The following is a 10,671-nucleotide window of genomic DNA, read 5'->3' on the forward strand; positions in this document are numbered from 1 at the left end:
CTGCTGTTTCTTAAAATGCCATTCATTTACTACAAAGATATTCAGAGGGTCAACATTTAATTTTGTTGACATAGAGTTACTTTAATCAATCAAATTGCATGCTGAAAATATATTTCTCTGTACCTATCAAAAACTCTGGGTTTTGAAAATTCAAATGAAACCTTTTTAAAGCTTTAAATTAGATTTTCACTGGTAACCATGTTATCTGATCATGTTATTATTTGATGTTTGATAAATAATCACTGCTACTGTTTGGTGCTCAGTTGGGCAGCTAAAAGGTGGCTTGTTTCAGTCTTAATCTGAAATACATTAAGAAGGGTCACCCAAGCCCAGGCAGGCTTTGCTAAAGGTTTTTTGCATTGGTCACAGTTTTGACTTATAGATCAACAATTAGCTGCAGATGTCGACAGTCATAAGGAGTGTAGAAAGGGTCAGGAGAACACTTCATTCCCATTTGAGAGGAATTTAGAACTTAAAAAAATACTCTGTTAATTCTGAGCTGCCAACATATACACATTTATGCATGTATGTAACTTATTGGAAAAACAGTCAAATTTTTGAAAATAGTAGACCATAGTTCTATAGACTTTAAAATGCAATTCAATAAAACTTGGTTTTTAAAAAATAACCATTAACAAGAAGAGTAACAAGAATCATTTTCACATTGCTTCCATCTCTGTAACTCAACAAACATGTAAGTTTCAAAAATTACAATAATGAATCATATAAAAATATTAACAGTAATAATGAGAAGCACAGCCACGTTCAGAGCAAAGTGCTGTGTGCTCTGTTTATCTATTTTTATGTTCATCTTCACACTCCCTCTCTGAGTGAGACTCTGTCATTCGCTCCACTTAGAGGTAAGGAAAATGGAAGGTCATAGAGGGCAAAGTCAAGACCCAGCCACAGCTTGGGCACCTTACCCTTGTCTGCTGCTGCCTCCCTTGTCAGGCCATGCTTGGTGTGAGGCATCATGCCCCTCTCTCTGGAGGATCTACATTGGGAAAGACTATAGCCACTTCTAGGAGACATGGATTAAGAAAGGGCTGAGATGCAGATACCACACCTGATGGGAGGAAGGATGCAGAGAAGTCCAAGAAGCCCATTGCGAAGGGACAGGAGGGAATGGTTGCTTCGGGAGCTCGCCAACCTCCACAGGGCCACGAGCTGTGAGCTGTGGCCCACCATCTGAATCTGGGGCCAAGGCCTGTTTTTCGTATGGTCCTCAAGCTGAGAATGTTTCTTTAGTGTTTTTAAAAAGTCTCGTATTTTTAAACTGTTTTAAACTGTTTTGTATTTTTTAAGAGGTGTATATTTTGGCCAGGCACAGTGGCTCATGACTGTCATCCCAGCACTTGGGGAGGCCAAGGTGGGAGGATTCCTTGAGGCCAAGAGTTCAAGACCAGATGTAGTGAGACACTGTCTCTAAAAATAAAAAATTGTATTTTCAAAAGGTGGAGGAGAAAGAGGAGGAGGAGGAGAAATGTGACAGAGGCCCACAAAGCCTAAATTATTTACTTTACTTTTTACAGAAAAAGTTTTTCAATCCCTGTTCTGGACCAGTGTTATAACATTACAGTTCTACTGTACATGTAATTTACAATTTTCTAATACCTACATTAATAAAGTTAAAAATATATACTATTAATCTTAGTATATTTAAGAATATCTAAAATATTATAATCCCAGCATGTAATCAACATAAAAATTATCAATGAAACAATAACATTCCATTTTTCATACGAAGTCTTTGAAATCTGATTAGCATTTGACACAATACATCTGAGTCTGGACACACTACATTTCAAGTGCTCAACAGCCACATGTAGTAAGTGGCCAGTGTCCTGGACAATGCATACACAAGGTTCCTCAATGAATCAATGGATACACAAGATGTAGAGAACGGCAAGACAGCCGGGCATAGTCTCAGTCCTGCTGCCATGCTGGGCTGCATAACTCTTTGTTGTTGGGACCTGGCTTGTGCATTGTGTGATGTTTAGCGATATCCCTGGACTCTACCTGCCAGATGCTAGTAGCACCCCTACCCCAGCGTAATGACCAAAATGTCTCCAAACATTGCCAAATGTCCCCCGAGGGGCAAGAACACCCTGTGTTGGGAACCTCTGGTCTACAGCATGAAAAAGCTGTGGGTGGGAGGATACCTGGAACTGCCCAGAAAATGTCCTCTGAGTCACGCAATTTGATGGAAGAAGGATAATTGAAGGAGAGTAATGAAAGGTTTAGTAGGAAAAGCTGAGGCCAGATCTCAGGCTAAAGCATTTGAAATTTATTCCCTAGGCAATGATAGCCATCAAAGAGTTTTGAGCAGGGGAATGTAATTAGCAAAGTTACAAATTAAAAACATTTTTTCTTCCATCTTTGAATAACTAGAGCCTTTCTCCTCTTTCTTTTACTGGCACAGATAGATTTTTTCCCCCTTAAAGAAAAGCATCATTTAAAGAGCCGGTGCCCCCCAACCCCACCCTGTGTCTGGTGGGTGGTTTTTATTAAATTCCAGTGGAGGGATGGGTTTCCTAAGCAATCAGCCAGCCCCTTGGTGAGCAGGCTCCCTGCCACTTAGCTGACATTCCACCCTGCAGGAGCTGAGGAGAGAGGAAAATCAACATAGATCAGGCAGAATGACTGTAGCTTATGCTGTTGGAATTTCCAGTGGGGCCACCTGGTCACAGATGGGGCACAGGCACCAAAGCAGAGATAGAGGGAGCCTGACAACAGCCTCAGGGGCTGGCCATTGCTACAGTGTTTTATTTGTTAGTCCCTGACATCTAATGGCCACGTTTCTAATTCCAGTAACAACCACCATAGTCATAAATTGGAATATGTGTAGGTCTTTACAGTTGATCGTGTAATTTTGTGTACATTGTTGTGTTTAACAGTGAGCATCAGGACACAACCCTGAAGGAGGTGCGTACATTGGAGATGCATATTCGGAGACTTGTTATTGGGGTGGGGGGCTATGAGGCTGTTTGTCCGGCTCTCAGGGATATTGTCCTCTTTTGTCCTTTGAGATTCACTCTCTTTCTCCACCCTGTTCTGTGCCCCCGAGGCTGACCTCTTTGGGCTGCAGCAGCTGGGCTCTCTTGCCCTCTGGTTTCCTGCTGGGTTCAGCCAAAGGGAGGCACGGTAGGAGATCAGAGGGCAGGGTTGAGTGAGGTTGGGGTATTTATTCCCCAACCCCTCCATGCTGGACGGTGGGTTGGCAGGGGCTGCGTCTCTACTGAAGACCACAGCTCCTATGATGACAGGTCTCACCAGATTCCCAAAACCACTTTCTCTTCCTGTCTTTTCAGGCCTGGGGATGGGAAGGCCCCAGTGCTGTTGTTAGCCCCAGGGCACTTCCTCATTTTTCATAGGCTTACCCACACCTCTGTAAATCATCTATTCAAAAACTCTCTTCTGAGTGTGCCATCTGCTCCTGCCGGGACCTGACTGACATTCCTGCTCAGGTTAGCTTCTACTTAGGAGAGGACATATCTTTCTTAACCATCCCAACGAGCTTTCAGGAAAATTCAAGCAAGGCTGAACTGAGTAGCTTAGCCTTTGAAGAGCCAGAGAAAGGTAGGCATGAAGATTTTCTGGCTTTTCCTGGGTTGCCAAGTACTTGGTATACAAGAAACTTCAATCATAAGCCCAAGAATCCACAAACCCAATTCTCATTCACAGAGGAATGTATGTAATGCTTAATTCAGTGTTTTTCTTTCTGGAATTTCTAACAATAAATAATAAAGGAAAAGGAACTCAGGGAAAGTGTCAGAGAAAATCACATTGGTGTTTTCCCTTCCTTATGTGTAGATGGTTTGAAGGAATCCAAATCCCAGCTTGAGCTACAATGTCTGAACCAGACCCTGTCAGCAGGCCAGCCCTGTAATTGAACATCAGCAAAGGGAAATGTGTGCTCTCAGCTCCTCTCAGCTCTCAGCCTGGTTCTGCACCGTGGGGAATAGGCCTGGAAGTCACATCACCTGCACTTCCTCATGGAGTCTCACTGATTACAAAAAAGAACAAGCCCCCCTCTGAGTTTTGTCTCAGCCAGTTTAACCAGAGGAAATGATTTTGTGTTTAAACAGTGAGCATCAGGACACAACCTTGAAGGAGGTGCATACATTGGAGATGCATATTTGGAGACTTGTTATTGGGGTGGGGGGCTATAGGGCTGTTTAATGCTGATTAGTCGAAAAAGGCTGGGTCTTTCTTAAGACCCTTCCCAGCTATTAATGAGCACACGTTTAGCTCTTGATAAAGATGATTAAGAGCAGTAACAGCAGAGATATTACTGGCAGCTTCAGTAACTAAAAACTACATCAAAAGAGAAGAAAGGGCCAGGCGCAGTGGCTCACGCCTGCAATCCCAGTGCTTTGGGAGGCCGAGGCGGGTGGATAACCTGAGGTTAGGAGTTTGAGACCAGTCTGGCCAACATGGTGAAACCCCATCTCTACTAAAAATACAAAAACTAGCCGGGCGTCGCAGTGCACCTGTAATCCCAGCTACTTGGGAGGCTGAGACAGGAGAATTGCTTGAACCTGGGAGACGGAGTTTTCAGTGAGCCGAGATCACACCACTGCGCTCCAGCCTGGGCAACAGAGCAAGTCTCCATCTCAACAACAACAGAAATAACAACAACAAAAACAACAACAACAAAGCGAAGAAGGGAGTTCTCAAGTTGTGCTAAGCGGAAGGAACTGAGCAGCTGAGACACTCAGCCTCTCAAGGTATGTAAGGAGTCGGGTATGGGTACATGCAGGATATCAGGCCTCTAGACGTGGCCCACTGGGTGGCTTGGGCCACTATAATTGCTTCAATATTATAATCTCAATTTCCCAGGAAGGGAGATGCAAGGATTTTAAACACTATTCATTGAATGCTCTTAACTCTGACTCTATAGCAAAAAATCCCTTGGACAGCTTCTGAAAGAGGTATGGGGTTGTGGAGGGGTGGGGGGAGGCGGGGATGGTTAATGGGTACAAAAAAAAGCTAGTTAGAATGAATAAGGCCTAGTATTTGATAGAACAACAGGGTAACCATAGTCAATAATAATTTAATCATACACTTAGAAAACTAAAAGAGGCCGGGCGTGGTGGCTCATGCCTACAATCCCAGCACTTTGGGAGGCCAAGGCGGGTGGTTCATGAAGTCAGGAGTTCAAGACCAGCCTGGCAAACATAGTGAAACCCTGTCTCTACTAAAAATACAAAAAAATTAGCCAGGTGTGGTGGCAGGCACCTGTAATCCCAGCTACTTGGGAGGTAGCAGCAGGAGAATCACTTGAACCTGGGAGGTAGAGGTTGCAGTGAGCCAAGATCAGGCCACTGTGCTCCAGCCTGGGCTGCAGTGTGAGACTCCAACTCAAAAAAAAAAAAAATCATTAAAGGAGCATAATTGGATTGTTTGTACACAAAGGATAAATGCTTGAGGGGATGGATACCCCATCTTCCATGATGTGATTATTACACATTGCATGCCTGTATCAAAACATCACATGTACCTTAAAAATATAAACAACTACTGTGTACCCACAAAAATTAAAAACTAAAAATTAAATAAAATCCCATAAGCTCGGTTACTGTTAACAAAATAATAATAACAATAATAATAAAAGAGACATGTGTGCCTTGCTCCATACCAATTTGATTAGCATCGTGGGTATAAGACCTTGGCATTGGTTTATGCAGCTCTGTTAGCAGATATGGTACCACCCTTAGACTGACAAGCAGGCCCCTGCACTGGGCCCCACGCCACATCCTTGTGCCCCACTCCCCAGCTTTAAGTGCCTTTCTCCAGAAGTCCTTGTTTGGTATCCAGGACCAGACAAGACCAGCAGGGATGTCCAAGTGGGGCGCTTGGCCCACATTTCTTCCCTTTCTTTGGGATACCCTGATGCTGTGCCACCCCCTATTCTGGGTGTTGAGAGTCAACCAGATGCTCCAGGGAGCTCCAGCACTTATGTTTATGGGGTTATCCTGGTTGGACTCCAGATTTAAGAGTGTTCGGGTGCCTGGCAAGGATTTTTTTCATAAGATTATTCAACACTGGGCAGCTAGGATGGTGCTGCCCTGCTGATTTGGGGTGACTTAGATATTTCTTATAGACAGGAGTTTTGCAAATAATTTCTACCTAGTGTCCCACACAAGCTGGGGGCAGTCCTAAATGAATATATACCAATCTGTTGACAATGTTCATTTCTGTCTAGGTGAAAGGATTATGGATGATTTGGGTTTTATTCTTTATAATTTTAAAATTTATTTGGGAAGGGATGAGTTTATATGCTGGTAGAATTTCTTTTATAGATAAGAACTGTGTTGGTCCTCAAAACAATGAGATGAGTCATTTTATGCGCAAAAATGATGGAAACTCCAAACTAGAGGGAGCTGGTGTGACAATGGAAGCTAAGATTCTTTGCATAGAAAAGTGAGAAGCTTGGGTTTGTGAGTGGGAAGGAAGAGATGCAGTTATTTGAGGAAGGAGCACAGCGAGCCCAGGGCATCTGGAGGCCGGGGCTCTGGGACTGAGAATGCCTTGCTGGGGGCTGGGGGCCAGGGCTGCTGTTGTCTGCTATTCCCCACAAGCTTGTGGGCTGTTGCTGTGTGAATGTGACTCCTCTACTGCCTCATCCTTCAGTAATGTCAGTTCCATACACAGCTTTGGATTGTGGTTCTTTAGAGCAGAAAGAGATGGATATGACCAGATTGAAGGAGATGCCTCATGGAGGGCAGGGACACAGGCAGGCACCATGGATTCAGCTGGAATAGTAACCTGAAGTCTGACATGACCAAAAGAGCTGGGCAAACCCTGCCATGATTACCTGGAGACCCTGAGAAGGATGGGTCCTGAATTTCCCATGAGTAGGTTGGAGGTACTAGCCATTAAATATTTAAGGGCAAAGCAATTCCAGGAAAAGGGATTGCTAAGAGTTTCAGAGCGTGCATTTTTCCCAAAAATGTCTAAAAATAACATATATTGTTTCTAGAAGAAGGAAAAAATTATAGTAAAAAAATGCACTTGACAAAAATCCCAAAATTTGAAAACATATTTCTTGAGAAGACTGTGGGGATATAGGAGTGCGAATGGTACAACTTCCATGGAAGGGGCTTTGGCAAGATCTAGCAAAAACATGTCTACATTCCCCTCTTGACCTAGCAGGTCTACTTTCAGGGATCTATCCCAAAATACACTAGAAAATGTATAAAAAATTGTATGCAGAAAGCTATTCACTGCAACCATCTGTAAAGCAAAGACTGGAACGCTGTACACATCCATCAGTGGGGAGCGAGTTGAATAAACTGTGATACAGGCACACGATGGAGTACTCTGCAACTGAAGCAAATAATGGGGATTTGGGTCTGCTCTCAGGAGGTAAATCTTAGTAAATAAAAAACCAAAAAAATCAAGGTGGATAAAATATATATGTATTTTAGATAAACAGCCTGCCGCTGTTTATCTAAGAATGGGACTGCAGTTGGCCCTCCTTGTCTGTGGGTTTTGCATTCCTGCATTCAAACAACCTAGGAACAAAAATGTTCAGAAAAAAAAATGTTTGGTTGCAACTATATGAAACATGTATTGACTTTTTTCCCTTGTTATTCTGTAAACAACACAGTATGACAACTATTTACATTGTGTTACATTATAAGTAATCTAGAGATGATCCGAAGTACATAGGAGGATGTGCATGGGTTATATGCCATTTGATATTGGGGACTTGAGCATCCTCCAATTTTGGTATCTGTGGGTGTCCTGAAACCAAACTCTCTCATAGAACCAAACTCCCTACCATAGAACAATCATACTGTATATGTATATATGTAGACACATAGACCTACATATACAATGCTTTTATAGTTTTTCAAAATAAAAAGAGAAACAGTCTTGTTTTATTTTATTTTTTTGAAACAAGTCTCACTTTGTCATCCAGGCTGGGGTGCAGTGGCGCCATCCTTGCTCACTGCAACCTCCCAGGCTCAAGTGATCCTCCCACCTCAGCCTCCCTAGTAGCTGGGACCACAGATGCATGGGAAATTATCCACACCTGGATAATTTTTTGTACTTTTTTGCAAAAATGGGGTTTCACCATGTTTCCCAGGCTGGTCTCAAGCTCCTGAGCTTAACCAATCCACCTGCCTCCGCCTCCCAAAGTGCTGGAGTTACAGGCATAAGCCACTGCACCCGGCCTGAGAAACAATTTTAAAATATAGTTATTTATATAGGAAGGACAAGAGTAGGATGGAAGAGACAGGGATAGATGCTAAATTTTTGTACAGTTGACTCTGGAACCCTGTGAATATTTTATTTATCTATAAAACAAAATCATCTGCATTTAAAATGGTTAAAACCGTCACCATCACTTTTCAGTCCCAACTTTCTCATTTACCTAAGCTGCCTGCTGTGGGGAAGTTTTTTTAATTTGCTAGATCCTAATGTCTTTTTCTTTAAGATAATTATCCTACCTCATAGTGTTGATGTGAGGATCAAATTAAATAACATATCTCAGGCAATTAACACGGTAGCCATTATAAAAAGGGTTTAATAAAGAGTAGTGGTGGCTTTAGTTAACATACTATTTCATAAGCGTGTATTACGCCAGACACTGTTCTAACCAACTTCCAAATGTTAATTCACTCCATTCTCAAATGACCCTATGAGGCTGGGGCTAATACTACCCTATCTTACAGATGAGAAATGAGGAATGAGTAGGCATCTTGCCGAAAGCCTCTCAACTGTGCTGGAGTTGCCATTCAAACCCATAGTTGTTGATCTTACTGTTTTCGACCCCATACATTTTCTGAGTGGGGCTGTTCTTGGCCTGAACCTGCTACTCATGTCAGAATGGTCCTAAATTGTATGGAGATTTGAGGCTCTGGTCTGGCAATGTCCACAAGTAGGTGAAGATGATGAGGCCTATAAATTCACTTGTCCCAGTGGTAGCCCTGGCGGTATAACGTCAGTCTTCTGAGACAGAGTCATAGGAACTTTTCAATACCGCTCCACCGGACAGTTATGAGGCTCTGACAGGCTCCCTGCCAGGCTGGCCAGGTCGGCGGGACTGATTCCCACCACTCAGGTAGCTGCCCCCACACAGGAGACACGCTGCTTACTGAGGTAAGAAGCCCAACATCCGCTCCTTTCACATTTATGCAGGGCTCTGAGGGTTTGCAGATGTAGGGCAGGCATCCTGAACACGTGCATCCCATGGCAAACTGTCCAAAGGACATGGTTTTAATGTGGGTCCCAGTCTACCCACCCACCAGGACCTGACTCAAACCCCACCTCCTCCACTCAGTATCTCCATGTCATCCCAGGCAAACTCTGCTCTGCTCTTGATAAACGCACGTCTCATGGTACCACAGGTTGCTGCAGTTGGAGGCCATGCCCTACTCTCTCAATTAGAATGTAAGCCTCTAGAGGGTAGGAGTTTTGCTTTTTATTCCTGATATTCTCCCCAGCAGCATTTTTCAAATATAGACCCTGACCCAGTAGCAGTTCATGAAATTAGTTTAGCAGGTGTCACCAACATTCAATTAAAATAATCAGAATGGAATAGAACAGAAAATGTCTCACTGCAAAGTATCTAGCGTTATGAAATGCATGTATATGTCCCTCACCCACAAATGCATAGTTTGAAGCCCTAACTCCCAGTGTAGCTCTATTTTGAATAAGGAAGCAATTAAGATTAAATGAAGTCATGGGGTGGATCTGATAGGATTAGTATCGTTCTAAGAAGAGATACCAGAGAACATGAGCTCGCTCTCTCTCTCTCTCTCTCTCTCTCTCTCTCTCTCTCTCTCTCTCTCACTCATATACAGACGTGAAGAGAGTGAGAAGGTGGCTGTCTGCAAGCCACAAGAGAGCCCTCACCAGAAACCTACCCTGCAGGATCTGAATCTTGGACTTCTAGCCTCCCAAACTGTAAGATAACACATTTCTGTTTAAGCCACCCACTCTATATTTTATTATGGCAGCCTGAGCAGAATAATATGCCAAGAGGAGAGTTGTTTAGTGAAATGTGTGTGGTTGTGTGTGTGTGTGAGAGAGAGCTGGGTTTTGGGTTTTGATATAAAAATGTGTTTCTTAGTATTGATCATGATTCAGAAAGTTTGAGAGCAACTGTACTACCAGACTTTATGCATAGTGAGCACTTGATAAATAAATGTTTAATAACAGGGAGGTGGCCAGGCACAGTGGCTTACTCCTGTAATCCCAGCACTTTCAGAGGCTGAGGCAGGTGAATCATTAGGTCAGGAGTTTGAGACCAGCCTGACCAACATGGTGAAACCCGGTCTCTACTAAAAATACAGAAATTAGCTGGGCATGGTACCACTCACCTGTAGTCCCAGCTACTCAGGAGGCTGAGGCAGAAGAATCGCTTGAACCCAGGAGGCAGAGGTTGCAGTGAGCCAAGATCATGCCACTGCACCCCAGCCTGGGCAACAGAGAGAGACTCCGTCCCCCCCACCCCCCCAAAAAAAAACCAGGGGGGAAAGAAAAGAGATTGAGAAAAGAAGAAAAGAAAGAAGCAGGGAGGAATGAGGAACAGAGGAAGGAATGGCAGAAGGGCATTTGGACAATTTTCTATCCTCAATATAAGCAGAAATCATGGGCCCTGCCAGGGATGATTTACATATTTTGCGAAAAGTTTAGAAGAAACTGAGAAAGACA

The 10,671-nt window shown here is 43.4% G+C and overlaps 1 protein-coding gene across 2 annotated transcripts in view; it reads left to right on the forward strand.

Moving 5' to 3' along the window:
• SLC38A6 (solute carrier family 38 member 6) overlaps positions 1-9,834 on the forward strand; it is a 138,392-nt gene extending 128,558 nt beyond the window's left edge. Inside the window, exon 18 of one of the 2 annotated variants that reach the window (XR_010342051.1) lies at positions 9,819-9,834. The gene's annotated coding sequence lies outside the window, so the exon portion shown is untranslated. Of the gene's footprint in view, positions 1-3,813; positions 4,115-9,818 lie in introns of those variants that run through there. The other variant, XR_010342052.1, reaches the window with a different exon arrangement.
• Positions 9,835-10,671: the final 837 nt, after the last annotated feature.

The sequence above is a fragment of the Aotus nancymaae genome, unplaced genomic scaffold (genome assembly GCF_030222135.1).
Source record: "Aotus nancymaae isolate 86718 unplaced genomic scaffold, 86718_ANA_hifiasm-v0.15.2.pri h1tg000011l, whole genome shotgun sequence".
NCBI classification, from domain to species: Eukaryota; Metazoa; Chordata; class Mammalia; order Primates; family Aotidae; genus Aotus; species Aotus nancymaae.